The 15,835-nt window shown below is 41.0% G+C and overlaps 1 protein-coding gene across 2 annotated transcripts in view; it reads left to right on the top strand.

Moving 5' to 3' along the window:
• The first annotated feature begins 716 nt into the window (after positions 1-716).
• The window catches only part of CASR (calcium sensing receptor), an 82,406-nt gene continuing 67,287 nt past the window's right edge, over positions 717-15,835 (top strand). Inside the window, exon 1 of one of the 2 annotated variants that reach the window (XM_058829592.1) lies at positions 717-835. The gene's annotated coding sequence lies outside the window, so the exon portion shown is untranslated. Of the gene's footprint in view, positions 864-15,835 lie in introns of both variants that reach the window. The other variant, XM_058829593.1, reaches the window with a different exon arrangement.

Here is a 15,835-nt window from a genome sequence, read left to right as displayed (position 1 = left end):
TTTGGACTTGGAAAGCAATGTAATAATGTAAGTGCTACCATATAATAATGAAAACATTTTGTTCTCTGCATTTCAATTCTTAAAATTCAAATCAACCGGTGGATATAGCAGATCTGTGGCTGTAAAAATCTGCATAACCACACCAAAATTTCACTCTACAGATCAAGATGAGGATTTTCATCTTCAAGAAATACAGGTCCCTGGTGTCTACTGTGTGAGCTTCAGGTACCGGAGAACAGCATAAACTAAGAGCTCAGACTTTTTCATTGTGAGCTGGAAGAAGACCCCAGCCTTGAAAAGAAAACTGAGCAAGCAATGATTTCTTCTTTCTTTTTTCTTCCCCTACAGTAGCGCCCTGCTACAGGGTTAAGTACCCGTGTGCCAACCTGTCGAGTGCCGCTGCAGGGGGACCTCAGGGTCAGCGCCTGGCTGCAGGGAGGCTCATGGAGAGGTATCCGACTTCCCCGCGCCTCCGGGGCGGAACGCGCGCTGCCTGCCCGGGGCCGCCGCTACCTGCGGGGCAGCGCGGGGCGGCGCGCAGCGAGGAGTGCCCGGGCGGGTCCCCGCCGTCGCCGCCGCCGCCAGCCCCGCCTTGCGTGGCCCGTGGGAGCGGGCACGGGTGCCGGAGGCGGCGGGGAGGGCTGGGACGGGGCCCTGGCCAGGGGTTTCTCTCTCCCCCACCCCCTCCTCCCCTCGCCGCCGGTTCCCGTGAGGCTGCAAGTGCCGCCGCGGCAGCTGGGGGGCCGGCGGGGGATGCTGCTGCCGCCGCCCTGCCCAGCGCCGGAGTGAGGGCAGGAGCTGGTGGCGGCAGGAGCAGCCCCGGCGGCGGGACGAGGTGAGCGGGGCGCGGGCCCGCGGGGCAGGTGGGTGTGCGCCCGGGATGGGAGCGGGGCCGGGACGGGCAGCGCTCCCGCCGGGACCAGCCCGCCCGGGCTGGGGGCACACGGGGGAGCGACGGACGGGGCGCAGCCCGCGGGGTCTGACGGGCGGGGAGCGCTGCGCAGCGCCGAGTCTGGCTTTGGGGTGCAGAAACCTGGAGAAGTAAAGCCCCTGGGCAGGCGGGGTGCGGAGCGAGCCGAGGGCGACAGGGAGCCGGGGGTACTTCAAGCTGAGCCCGGCCGGTCGTGCCAGATGCAGACGTAATTTAACGAGGGGACCCCTCCGCCTCCCCTCCCCACATCTTGGGCAGGGTGGTTTCTGATACATGTAGGATCAGGCGAACGGAGAAATTTCTGTAGAGTTCTGAGGTGTTTTCTCTGGCTCAAGTTATCTAGAAATAATATTGAGTGGAAGAAGAACAGTAATTCATAACAAAACTTTAAAGAGCAACAAGTTGTTTTACTAAAATCACACGCGCTGGGAAAAAATATCACCTCACTGATCCTGATAGAAACTGGCTAATAGCAGTATCTTGAAAACCGATTTATACCACAATTATGAGTTTTTGAAGCCTTAGCACTGTTCAAAACAAATTTCACCATATGTCTGAAGAGAGTTTTTGAGAAGTCCCGAATCTGTGCTTAAAATCTTCATTTTTACTTATGCAGATATAGGACATGATACTTACAATTATTTTCGTATTTGTTTGAAGTGTTTCCCTTTTTACTGATTTTTTTTTTTTCCTACTTGAAACAGGTGGTCCATTTTGCACCGCCTTCCTGCTCCCTCTCAGGCTCTGCCCCCCAAAACCACCTCCGTATGCCTTTCTGTACAGTCATGGTGCAAACTAGATTAACCTTGTTGGACACTATGGGCTGGATTCAGAGGAGCAGAGGAGGGGGCTAGTAGTCCTACATCTCCCAGCCATGGCCAGTGCAGTTCTCCTGTTTGGTCATGTATCATGGAGGAGTGTGACTTTGCAGGCTCTTCCCGACTTCCCCTCTTGAGTAGCATCTCTGTCACAGTTGGGACTTTTTTGCCTCCTACTCGAGTTTCACCACCCGGTGCAAACGCAGAGAGGATGTGCTGGGAGGGGCAAGGTCAGGGGAGTATCAGTGAGTTGTTGCTAAGGCTATTTCCCAAGCACTGTAGTGCCCCTGAAAGTGCTTATGCTAATTGTGGAAATTAGAGCCCTTAATTCTTGTTCTTGATTTAGTCTGAGGCTGGATGGTTGTGCGCTTTTTTCACTTACTATTCTGTGCTTCTCACCACACTGCAAGACTTAGCTCTCTTTGCAATGAGAAATAGAAGTTTCAGCCCCAAGAACCAAATCTGTTTCTGTGCTCTGTGCATTCCCTGGGGTCTGGCCATCAATCCCTGTGTTGTGAAGACCAAATTCTTACATCTTTCCTAAATGTGAGAGTGGAAAAATGAGTTGGATGATTATTAGGAATAGGTGTAACTGAGCAGTGGTGATGGCTGCTCGGATGAAATACTATTCCAAAAGTTTGCATTTAATTGATGTAATTGAAGTTGTTGAAATGTAATTATTTTTAAAGAGGATTGATTATGGCAGGTTAGCGACTAGAAACCATACAAAGGATCCCAAAATAATTTCTTTTGTTCTAAGACATGACAAGGTTGATGTTTGGAGTTATCCCTAAAATTAGTAGGGTGATCCTAACTCTGTGCCCAACTATGTGTCAAATCTCATTACAGTATTTGACATCATACTGTTCTACCCTTAACTTCTCAGAAAGTCCAGTGATGAAGTGGGTGACATGCAGGCAAAATGTTGACATCATTCTCAAAGTGTCAGTAGACCAATATTGACAGAAAAGGTTGAACAGCTACCTCCTGTATAAAACTTTATGGTTCAGTGGAAGAATTCAGATTCCAGGTCTGTCAACCTGACACCCTTTTTACCATTCTCAAAGCTCAATATTTTTTTGGTATTTGATAAGATTACTAGGATTATTTTCCAGACTATGAGCAAAAATGTCAAGTGAGGTAGGGGCACTTTTTCAGTTCATTCTCATTCCATCTGCATGTTGGATGCAAGCTGTTGCATCTATTGTTGGTTGCAAACAACCTCTTCTGCATAAATTGACAGCCTTTCTCAGTCACTTATTAACTGTAAGAGTGCAGAATTCTTTACCTGCACTAATTTGTGCCAACGATTTTGAGAACATTCTTGACACCAAGTAGACTGAGGGAGGACATTGACAGAGAGGTGGTAGCTTTAGCACCAAAATCTTCCCTGCTGATGTTTCAAGTTTAAATCCATGTAAGCACTTTTTTTTGTTGTTGTTGTTCACCTGAGAAAGTTAGATGAGATGAACTTCCCAGCTCACAAAACATGAGAGATTATCATCTTTTCATGCCTGCATGAAGTGATGGTGAAGGCAACACAATCTATTGACTCAGTTGTAAAGACCATTCCAGAACCTCTTCTGGGTTTGGACACTGACCTCAGACAAACCATTTTCTTTCCGTTTTCCAGTTTCAAAAAAGTGAGGATAAGAACTGTACCTCACAGAGTCTTATTAGAAATACTTTGGTTGGAAATGGGGGTTTCTAAAGCACACTGGAGTTTCCATGCGAAAAGCTTTGCACTGTTTATGGTATGGTTGACATATGAGAAGAAGCAAAGCAGAGGGGTTCAAAAGTATCTGATCCTTTTCTCCTCCATTTTCAGGATGATTCAACTGAGTGTTGTGGTTCATAGGGTTGGCTGACCACTTCTCTTATCTGCAGCCTTCATGTGGTCCTTATAACTAGAAACCCTGTGTCTGAAACCAGCTATACTGATCTGAATCCATTCTGAAGTTGGAGGGAAAACTTTATGCTACTGGACTTTTGATTTTCATTTATTAATAGTTAATTTGGGGCACTTGGGGCTGGCATATTAACCTGCCTCTGCCTCCATTGCATGGAATAGAGACTGCTTGGTGTTGAATACTTAGGTGGATGAGATACAGAACATTTGAGGGAGTGTCTAATATGGGTAAAGCAGTTAGCAGTTAGTAAGCCTGGGTTGTGACTTCTGATTCTTGAAAAATACTGGGTGGGGGAAGGAAGCGGAAGGAAGTGTTAAACCCAGCTGTGACATCACAGATACAAATGCACAATATTCTCTTGAGCAAAAAGTGAAGGCCATTGTGCTGTGTCCTCGGTTTGGAGACAGATTTGAATCAGTGCTCCTCTGGAGTTGTCAGAATGCAAGTACTTATGGTTAATGGTGGCACTGAGTGTGTTACAGTGACCATTCCAACACAGTGCACAGGAGTGGGAATCTGCGATGACACATGCAAAGAGAAGAAAAGGAAGACAGAGGGAAAAAAGAGGGATGGGGAAGGGAAAAGAGACAGGAGGCAAGAGTGGCAATGATCCTAGCAAAGGGAACATTTTCCCGTAAGCAGTTCTGAATGTGATGTAAAAAATAACAACTGAAAGTTTTATTTTACTACACAGAGCCCAAATTCTTCCTTTGATCTCTGTACAAGCTTCCTTTTGGCATCTGTGGGAGATCAGTGGAGAGTGAGGAGTCTTGAATTTATGATGCAGCCTGTAGCCAGTCATGAAATGGAATTCAGTCCTCTCAAAAAATGATTACATAGCTGTGAGTCAGCCAGAAGGTACACGCATGGTTCTGAAACAAGTGATAAAAGTCAGTCAATACAAAGGTATCTCACAACCAATATAGTAGGTAAGTTATGTGAATATTCTGATCATTGCAGCTTAACTGTTTCAAAGTTATTTTGGTGTCATGCTGGTATCTACAGGAATTCCTTGATGGACTTTTTTTTTTCTTTTTCCTGTAATAATTTGCATAAATACACAATTTTTGAGACTTGTGACAGCATTCATCTTAATAAGTTAGAAATGCATTAAGTGTTTCTAACAGTAAGTTCACTATAACACTTTCTTAAATTATGGAATCCATTTAGTAATTTTTCCTAATTAAACTTTCTACATGAAAATAGCAATTGAGATCTTTAGAAGATAGATAACAGATGCACCAACCTGTCAGAGCAAACAAAACACAGAGGAAATCATTAAACTTAAGACCATTGATTTCAGGATTTTTGTCAGATGATTAACATGAATAACCAACATATATATAGGTCTGCTAATCTACCGAAAGATCACTTTTACTTGAAAGAACTTGACCTTCCATGCTTCTCTTTGCCTATTGGGCTGCTGATATTCTTGGACACTTGATATCTTGAATTAAAACATTGAGAAACTAGGGGTTTGGGGGTTCCTTACATATGTAGTATGAGAAGCAGAGCATTTAGGAGCAACCCAAAGTAAAATCTAATATTGAAGTGTCACTATAAATCATTCTTGCTGTAAGCAGCTATGCTGACTTTCTGCCTTCAGTCAGCAAATACTTCCAGCACCACTACACTGTTCAGAGTCTGCTGGGTTTTGCAAGCAATGGGGCTCCTGATCTGATACTTGTCTTCACTTAGGAGAACGTGTTATAAACCAGAATAGTAGTCTACAGTATGCTCTGCAAACAGAAAAGAGACCTGGTTCCTGCCACAGAATGCTGAAGTTTTCTTAGGCAGATTAGGTTAAGGAGATGAAAGACTCTTCATCTTTCATTTCATGTCAACTCCTCAAGACAGAGTTTAACAGATGTGCTTTCCTCCAAGAAGTACTATCTAACCTGTATTTTCTGCTTTGTGTACTCTATGCTTTCTTGTTACCTTGTAGCCCTAATCTTCCTGAAAAGGAGGACATTCATTCCCCATTCCTATTTTTCTACCCTCCGGGTCACCCGTGGCCTGGCACCATTAATTAAACTTTTACTTGTGAAGTTTGCTTAAGAGCTGCTTGTGTAGAGGAACATTACTAAAGACAAGCTCTTGAATGAATGTAGTACTGTGGAAGGATTTCCTCTGGCCCATTATTCCTGGCTCCTCTATTACCAGCTCGTCATGGAAGCATAAGGGTAGGGAGCAGACTGATTGTACCAGTGAATGCAACAGATATGTGTCTCTCATACTCGCTGCTGGTGTGAAGTGTCCACCAAACTCAAGAGCTCCATGGAACCATCTGTTCATGGCTGTGTTCACATGAGCCAGTGGACAAAAGTCCACAGTGACAAGGGAAAAGGGAGGTTGAGGACTTGTGGTGATGGGGTTCATCAGTGAATTTACAGATTAGGGACCTGGGTGTCACACAGTTTTGTTTGCACTCTTTCATCTTCCCAGAAAGATTCAGGTACCTTTAAAGTTTTCAGTGAGTACCATTTCACAGAGTAGATCTTTTGCAGGTCCTGTGTCACCTCTGCCAGATGCTGCAGTTATCTCTGATATTCTAGCAAGGCACAGTTCAGGCAACTTTAAATATCTGTGCTAGTACCTCAACAGTAGGTGCGTGTGGTGGGGATTCTTTTCCTTATTCCCATCTTCTTCCAGCTTTCGCCTTACTGCTGTCTTTGCCACAAACAACACACTTTTCTGCTCAGCTCTTTGATGCTGCTTGAAACCCTAATGTGGGAATCCATGACTGAATATGTTCACATGTACCACACTCAGTCTGCTATAGTAGTTGCTTCCAAGATGACCAATTTAGGTCTATATGTTGTTAAATATTTGGAACATATCATAATTGGTACTCACCAGGATCTTTTGACTAACCCTGGGTAAGTCAGCTTGGACTAAGATCTCTCTGAGAACATCTTCTACATTTAGCCTTTTAGGAGAAATTTAACTAAGCTATAGTTATATATATCCTGTCAACACTAAGTAGTACACTCTACACCAGATGCCATTCCGTCTATATGAGTGTTCTGTAAGTATTTTGAATTGTGAAGGTAGCTCCTTACAGAACTTTTTGTTGGAAAGACAACAATCTGCTCAAAGGACAACTAATCTATGCCACATATAAATCCCACAGATATTTTATGCCTTCTACATAGCCATAAATTTTGTAAGACTGTCGTATTCTTGCACAAATTATAAAATGCTGTACCCTGCTGATGAATTTCCTCCATTTAGTGGCCTTCAGTATAGGAAAAACACATAGATTTATAAACCAAGCTGTAATACTAAATCTTCTGCTGCCTGTGTTTATTATTTCAGGGAACCTTCCTAAAGTCCTTATCTCACCTTAGGGAGGCAACTGTATTTCTCTTGGTTTATGTATTAGGGATTGAAGGGACTGGATCCAGTTAGTGAGTGACAAACTGAGTATAAAAGTCTGGTTTCTAAACAGCAGAAATGGGTTCCGCTTTTTGTGCTACAATGTCTTTTCAGTGCATTACTCCATATAATATCCTCGTCTAAAGCATTGTAATGAGGTTACAAACATAAATATCATCAGTGATGTGTGAACATGTAAATGCATGTATAAACATGAATTCTGAATATCATTTAGATTTCTGTCTTTAACAAACACATTGGTAGCATATTGTGCTTCTTTTACTTCCCAGGATAGTCCTGAGTTGAATAATTTCAGTAGCTATCTAGGGTACAATTACTGCTGCTTTAATTTTTTAGGAAGCAGTGTTTACATAGTTAATGGTCTCTGATGTCTCATGTCCATTTTCATACCAAAGCCTTTGAAAGTATAAATCAGAAAGCAGAGTTTAATTTTAAACAGGTCTTTGCCCTCCTTCCTCCACAGTTAGATCACATACTTTGAATACTCTGCCTGGGAGCTTTCAGCTGAGAGATTTGAGCAGTGTCTCTCCATGAAGTGGTGCAGGATGCACTGTGTCAGTGTATTGGCTTGCAGAGATGAGATCCCAATCTTCCAGGCTTAAGTAGCAGCTGGATGACACTTCTGGGGGTGGAAAATTCTTCCTGACTAAAGAAGGTGATGAGTATCTCAAGAACTTTAGAGGACCTGAGCTTTAGCTCCTCATTGTTAATAACCACAACCTCTTCTGGGGCTTCTCTAACACTTGCTGTATTTGTTTTATTCTACTTAAGCACTGAAGTTTTCATTCACAGACATGAAAGGCAGAGGGGTTTAAATTGAAAACTGAGGTTCAAATGAAACCACATGGTGTCTGATCATCAGAGTCACAGGTACATTATTGCTGAGATTGTGCTCTGACCATGGGTTCATCAGGAACTCTGTGGCTGGAATCTGACATGGTCAGTCACCATATATTGGAAGTAGCCAGAACGAAGTAGATTAAGTATTTGGTAGTTGTTTTGCTTTAGTTACTTTTATTGCTTCCACAGCATCTATTTCAGTTTTCAGTTGGTAAACTGAGACATTTTATGAAGGACAAGAAAAATTGGACATTCTTAAAGGAAAGGAACTCAGTAGAATCAGAAATATCCATACATTGGATACATGGTCTTTGTATAGGTGAACAATATGAAGAGAAGTGCAGTGGGTCTCTGTGCTGTTGGACTTTGTGTGTGCAGTGACAGAGCTGAAGGTATGAATGTAGGGACCTGGATCCCCCTGCTTGTCAAACTGGAATGGCTCTAGCTGAAGCAGGACATGTCTGACATTTTGTCATCAGCACCACAGCTGGCAACACAATGCAATGAGAGATGCTGCAGGGGTAGCACTGAAACCAGTAACAGTGAGAGGGTCTGGAGCACATGGGGAGACCTGACAAGAGGCAGCAGTGGGGTGGGAATGGAGGTAGACAAGAGAGCTGGCACTGTCTGCTGTTTTACAGACCTGCCTAAGGGAAATGTGGGAAGAACATCATCCCTGTTGGAATGAACAGGGTCAACAAGGTGAAACAAGGGACTATGAGGCTGAGTGCTCCCCATTTGTTGTTTGTATGAGGATGAGATGCTTTCCCTATATAATGCCTGTTTTCTTTCTCCCCTAATAAATCATTTCTTGCATTGTACATCAGAATGTAATTGTAGAAATAGACTTTTTGCCTGCTGCTTACACTGAGGCATAGCACTTAATTTTCCTTGATTCTAGGTAGGGACTATTGCTAGTTATAGCTGCAGATGATCGTATTTCTGAGAACCTTTAGGTTGGTGACAGGGCCTGGCAGGTGACACTGAAAATACCAATGACATCCTGTGAGAAGAGACCATTGACAAAGATTATTATAGAGGAACAGATTATTTTAATATCGCTGTATCAAAACAGTGTAAATTACTCTGAAATTACTTCTTTTTCCTGAAAGTTTTATAGTTTTGCCAAAATGTCTTTCCTACAAGCAATGCCATGACATTGTTAATATTTGTGGTTTGTAAAGTGAAAATCTTATTCTGGGGGGTATTTGTAGCAGTCTCCTTTTCTTGCTCAATATGTCTTTTGTGATATTTATCAGAGCAATAGCTGCAGTTACCGAAGTCTAAAACAAATCTTGGTGCTGTAATTTCTATTAACATTGCAAAATGGGCAGAGCTGACACAACAATTTGTATCCTACCTCTTTGTGTACCGTGCCCAAAGAATAACTGACGTGTAACTGAGAATTGTTGACAGTTTTGCCAGCAACCTGGGGGATGCAGAAGACTGTAGGTGACACCGAGGGTGCAGTTTGTCCTTACAATTTCCTGTTGCTGTTAGCAATTTGCAAACTGGCAGGTAGGTTTGGGGGAATGTCCATTAAAAACAATAACATCTTGTAAATTATGAGGAGTATGCTTGCACGTAACACATGTGGATTTTGTTATTATAGGCAGTGTTTGAAACAACCTTAAATTATATGGCCTTGTTTGAAAGGTCTCTCGGTAAATCAAAACACATTGAAATAGCTGTCTCAGAAATACAAAAGGTTGACTTGATAGAGTTTTAAACATACAATTCCAGACAGTAAAAATGATGACAACAGCTTGGCATCCAAATACTGTGTTTCATCCAAAGACCTGAAAGAGCTTTTAAAAATGTCTAATTGCAGTGTAACGAGTTCCCATTTTGTATCAAGGATCATTAAAGTAGAAAAAATGCATAACTGTAATTTTCGGGTTCAGATTTCTATTGTTGGATACTTATGCTCATATTCACATCCTTGATCTAAATATAGGTTTAGATGGCAACTTACATTCAAATTTGAAAAAATATCTGATTTCCAGGCCCAGAGATTGAAAGGAGGAATTTTTGATAAGCGTATGAAACATGTAAAAGCCTAAATAGTTTGTTCCACACTGGGATTCATCCTTTTTTCTTCTTTTTTTTTTTTTTTGATGATTTGTCTCTGGCTTTAGACAGTAATTGCCAGTTAATGTGTCTCTGTGATGCTCACACTAATATTACACCACCTTCTTCAGAAGCAAAGCAATAAAAATTACTCAGGTATCTAATAACCTTACAACTAGGATGGAAAGAGAGTTCATAATTCTTAGTTAAGCATGTAATGCTGCTGTGTACCTAAGAATGCACATGTCCTTCCTAGGTTAAGTATTTTAAATGAGCAAGAGCTCATATCCTGTTAGCGAAAGGGATTATGAGACCTATATCTCTTAATTAAGGGAACATGATTTCACTAAAAGAAGGGCAGTAGGGTAGCTAGTGGCAGATAACTCGTGGCTCTCATCTTTTCCTTTCAATGCTGTGGGCTGATAGAAATTGAACACAGTGACCTGTGGGATCATAGAATTGTTTGAGTTGGAAGAAGGCTTAAAGATCATTCCATTCCAACCTCCCTGCCAAGGACAGGAACACCTTCCATCAGACCAGGTTTCTCAGAGTCCCACCCAGCCTGGCCTCAAACACTTCCAATGATGAGGCGTCCACAGCTTTTCTGGGAAACCTGTTCCAGTATCTCACCATCCTCACAGGAAGAATTTTTCCCTAATATCTAATCTAAGCATCTTTCAGTTTAAGACCATCATGTCTCATATGGTCACTACATCCCCTTGTAAAATGTCCCTTTCCAGCTGTCTTGTAGCCCTTTTTGTTTTACTGGAAGGCAGCCATATGGTGTCCCTCAGACTTTTCCAGGCTTCTTATGTCAAAGGCCCCAGAGCTGGATGCAGCACTCCAGGTGGGGTCTCATGAAAGTGGAGTAGAGAAAGAGAATCGCCTCCCTTGATCTGGTGACCAGCCAGGATATGGTTGGTTTTCTGGGCTGGAAGTTCACATTGCTGGGTCATGTCAGTTTTTCCATCTACCAGTACCCCAAGGCCTACTTGAGCTGCTCTCAGTTGCCTTCCCTGTACTCTCTGCCTGTCTTTCCTGTATACTTAGCCCAGTTAAAATTAAAGTGCTCTAGGTTAATACTATGGCATTGTTTCATCCAAAAAGTTCACAGAGGACAGTTTTTCAGTTGAGCTGTTTCTGAAATCCAGAGACCTATTGCCTTGGTACCAGCCACTCACTTACTGTCTCCTGTGCCTCGGGAAAACACCTGTGAGAATTGAAGTTCTTCTCCCCGTGGTCCTCAGTTATCAAATAACCCTGCTGGAACCACATGCAAAAGTGGGTGATAGACAGAGCAGTCCTGTAGCTATACTGTGACATGCAGGGCTGAGGCTGACCTGGCTTCTCTGTGTGTTACTAGATGTGGGCAACTGCAAGGATGACATAAAACTATTTTTGTTTCACCTTTGCTGGTATTATGCCAAGAACAGCTTGGAGAACCTTGGCATGACTTGTACAGCAACGTTTACTTTGTGTAATTGTTTGCTGCAGCACAAAGTCTCTTCTCAGTCAACTGTTTAAACTATGGGTGGTAACAGATGCTTAGATTCCTTGCTTTCTGCTATCTTTAATTTTTATTAATAAAGCAGTAAAATCCTTATCTGCATGGATTGTGTAAATTGTAGAGAGGCAAAAAATAAACCTCTCTCCCAGTTTATTTTGTTTGTAAAGCCCTCTGCATGCCTGACATCTGTTTTAACATGGTGTGTGTTTACAGTGCAACTTAAATGGTTAAGAGTAATAGTTACATTTAAAAATATACAGATGTCCTCATTCTGAACAAAATTCATAACTATGTCAGATTGTAAACCTTATCCCAATTCTTACTCACTATACCTGTGTTTTTCCTGAATGCCTAAAGAAAGAGGATCTTGTGGTTCCTCTGCAGACTGATAACTGAGCTGTCCTTCTTACACTATCTTGGACCATTTCCTCAGAAATATTCTGCATGTTCCAAGATTCTACATCGATGCATATAAAACTACAGTAACAGCTGCTTGACATGATATTATTCTAGGAATACTCTATGACTGTGTAAACACAGATTGTGTGATAAAGTGAATCTCAATTGAAAAATCAAAAGGTCATTCTCGTGCATTCTGTACTGAGATGAAAAATTTAAAAAATGGATGAATAGAGCAGTACAGACTTAAGATCATGTTGTGAAGCTGAGCTAGTTTTTTCTTCAGCTCTGTCTTAGATCATGTGTTTCCATGACAGAAGTGATTTCAACTCATTTATATAAAATAGCAAAATAATCATTCAGGTTCAATTGTGATTTGAGGAAAAAAAGTGCTCCCTGACTACAGTGTGATTTAATCATGCATAAGCAATCAGGTAATTACAAAAGAAATTTAGGTAAAATTGAAAGCAGGTTCTGAATTTTTAATTAGCTTTACACAGATTTTAATATTTTTTTAGAAATTTGTATTAGGAATCAATTTAGTTTTCAGTTCTTCAAGTAAAATTAGCTATTTCATAGTCTTAAATTGCTATTAGTTTGGAAATCAGAAAGCATCTGCCTGACCGTTGGATCTTTTTAAGATCACACAATATCAAGAGAAAGGAAGCTTGTCAAGTGTTGATGCTGGACATCCTTTTGCACTCAAAAATGAGAACAGAGTTTGAACCTTTCTTCAAAGCTATGTCCTTTTTTAATCCAGCTCCTGGCTTCTGGGGCTGTGCATTTTCCATACATTTCCTGGTGTCATACCTTCCCCACAATGCAAGTTTGATTTGATCCTCTTGCTGTGTGGTCTGACCATTGGCAAAGCATGCTTGGAGGTTCATGCTCTACAGGTGAGATATGTGTTCTTCAGCCCAGGTTAAAATACCAGTTTTTGAGACCTGAGTCAGGCATCTGAGCAGATTGCCAGCACGTTCACAAACAAAACAGCAGATGCTTGTGGCTCACTGTGAATAGGGAAGAGGAGATTGAGGATGTTGTGGATTATACTGCTCCAAAGAATAAGTGAGGGTAGGATTTGACAGAGAAACTGAAATTATTTAAATAAAATCGTGGAAGCATATGAAATTTATATAGGGAATTTCTTACTTTCCTATTTCCTATTAATTTCCTATTAGCAATACCTGTAGCTGTGTTTATTCAGCAATCTGTTTTTCTGCAACTCTACTGGAAATAGATCTATATTTAAAGGTCTACATATTTATAAGTCTATATAACACACTCTGACTTAGGGAAAGCTGATCTAACTGCAATGGTTGATCCATTTCAACACATGTCACACGCATTAACAGTGTTGTTTTAAAGCTGCAAATTTTGCCAGGCTGCCATGATGCAAGCTTTATTCAACACGGCTAGATCCCAGAAGATGCAGCAAAGTTGATAGGAACAGCTAGGCTGATAGCATATAGGCTGACAAATACACAAAGACACACTGATGGGTTTATGTGTTTCTAACTACATAAATACATTAAATACCTGAATATAAACATATGTTATAAATTCAGAAATATTAATCACCCAAATACAAAAATATGAGCCATGGTGGTCTCTGATTCAGAGTTCTTAATAGAACATCAATTGTATGATGACAAACACTCATGGTAAGGACAATCAGAAAAGGAAAAGGAAGAGTAGAACTTGGGCTCCTGGATCTCAGCAGAGCAGTCTTCATTTTTTGTCTCCTGGGTACAGTTTGAACATTGATTCTTCCTGATGATCTTAACATGTGCACAGTAATATGGTTGGGAAACTTACTCAGCTGCATTCGTCAGTCAGGACAGACTGAAGACAGAAAATCAGTCTTGGTTTTTAAAATACCCCTTGATATGTTTATCAGTAAGTATGTCAGAAAATTTAAACACCAGTGAAAATTTACTGGCCCAAGAATACAGTAAGCTTGCAAAAATGGGCTTTTAAAAAGTCATAATGTAAGAATATATGTAAGTCTTAGCAGTAAGAATATTCATTGCTAATGATGACCCTTACTGATACAAACATGAAGTCCTTGTTGCCTCAGTGCTTAAAGAACTTTTAATTATTGGAGATGATGGTGAGACATGAGGTGGGAGATTAACTATCCCAGCTCATTGTGTCTTGTTCTGAAATGAGCAGTGATGATTTCTGCAGGAGAGAGAACCTGGGCAAGTTATAGATAGGTGAGAGCACATACTTTTTTTTCTGTGTCTGTACATAAGTTTTGGTGTACACTGTAATATTGAGAAGCTATTAATAAAAGTTATACATTCTTGTAGTTGTCGCCTCTTAATAATTTCTCTCTAAAATAAATAATAGAATTTTTCTTTCTGTCTCTCCAGAAAGCTCTTTGCTGTTTTCCTCTAAACTCTGAAGACAAGATCCCTTGATACTGATGTTCCAGACAGAGCTATTAGATCTGAGCCTCCAGACAGAGAAATTGAATTTACAGGCTTGATGTTGTAAGGCTTCAAAGAGCCGAAGGGGTGGAGAGAGACTGGCATGAAATACTACACTTTTCTCAGTTTTACTTTTGGGAAATTAAATAAACATTTAGAAATAAAATCATGAAAGCATTTTTTTAAATTAGATGCGTAAGCATTATCTGTTCATTACATTCTCCCACTTGCAAACAAATTGTAGCAAAGTATCATTTGTCTTCCAAGAGTGTGGTGGCAAAGATTAATTTAATGTTTGTTAGAAAGTCTTAGATCCATGGAGAGAACCTATGAGAGGTGTACACAGATCATTATCATAATTTTATATATAATAATATTGTGTTCTTTCATTTTGCTGAGGAGCAATTTTTCAGTCTCAAGATCCTCCATTCTCCACAAAAGTGGTCACAGCTAATTGTTGTCTATTTATTGGCTGGGGAAGCAAATTTCTTTTGCTGCATTCAGTGTTGCACAAGAAGTGAACAACTGAGCAAGAAATTAAGCTGGCAAAAAATTAGGCATATACAGTGAACACTTGAAATCTTGCTGATGTAGTTGTTTACTGAAGTGCCTCCTAGTACTGTTTTCTTAGCAGTGTTTCTGTAATTAATGGGTTTAGCCCAGAAAAAGGTTGCAAATGCTAGTGGTGGTTTTGTGCTCTCCTTGATTCCTTGCAGAAGGACCCAGTGGGGGGTGTTTTCTTTGAAGTTGTTGCCTTCAACATTGTAGATAGTGAAAGAGGTGAATATGCTGTCTTCTGAAATTTTAAGAGCTGTCTGCCTTGACCCTTTGTAATTTGGAAAGGTGATATGGAGTCTCTAGCAAGACTCTTTAACAATATTGTCTGACATAATCAAGGTAAACAACAACAAAAGTGTTGAATGATTTGATTAAAATTTGCTGTTCCCAGTCACTTTGTAATGTCTGTTGCCTTGACTGTTGTGGTGGTGCTTTTTTACTGCCAGTCTGCTATTTTATTAGAGCTTCCTAGTTCACATAAATCCAGGTTTGCTGAAGTGCATTCCTGTGGTCCAACTTAGGTCTGTCTTTTCAATAGTGGGAAGGGAGATCCATTGATAGGTTAATTTTAAGAGTATTCCCTTTCACTTTGTAACATATTGCTCTTTAGATGGCTACAGATCTGGTAGGTTTGGTCTTAGCAAAGACCAAGATCACATTTTGAGTGTTGAATCTGTACAGTTAAAAGCAAGAGAAAGTCAGGCATCACTTTAGTGAGGGTTTGAGAATGCATTTCCAGGTTCAGTGTTTGCTTTTCCCTTTGTGAGTGTGGGCAGCTCTCTAAAAAGTGAGATATCAATGAAATAACCTCTTGCTCATCTATATTTATTCTCCTTTTGAGGCCTTGTCTTCACTCTCTTCAGTGTCTAAATCAAAACAAGGAATCACACCATTGCTAACCCTGCAGGTTTAGCTTGTTATCTGCACATCAAGCCAGGCTTGTTCTGCTTCACTACAGTAGCACCCAC

Source organism: Poecile atricapillus, chromosome 1, assembly GCF_030490865.1.
Source record: "Poecile atricapillus isolate bPoeAtr1 chromosome 1, bPoeAtr1.hap1, whole genome shotgun sequence".
In the NCBI taxonomy this organism is placed as follows: Eukaryota; Metazoa; Chordata; class Aves; order Passeriformes; family Paridae; genus Poecile; species Poecile atricapillus.
Note: the sequence above shows the minus strand (reverse complement) of the source record. Positions and strands in the feature narration are given on the sequence as shown.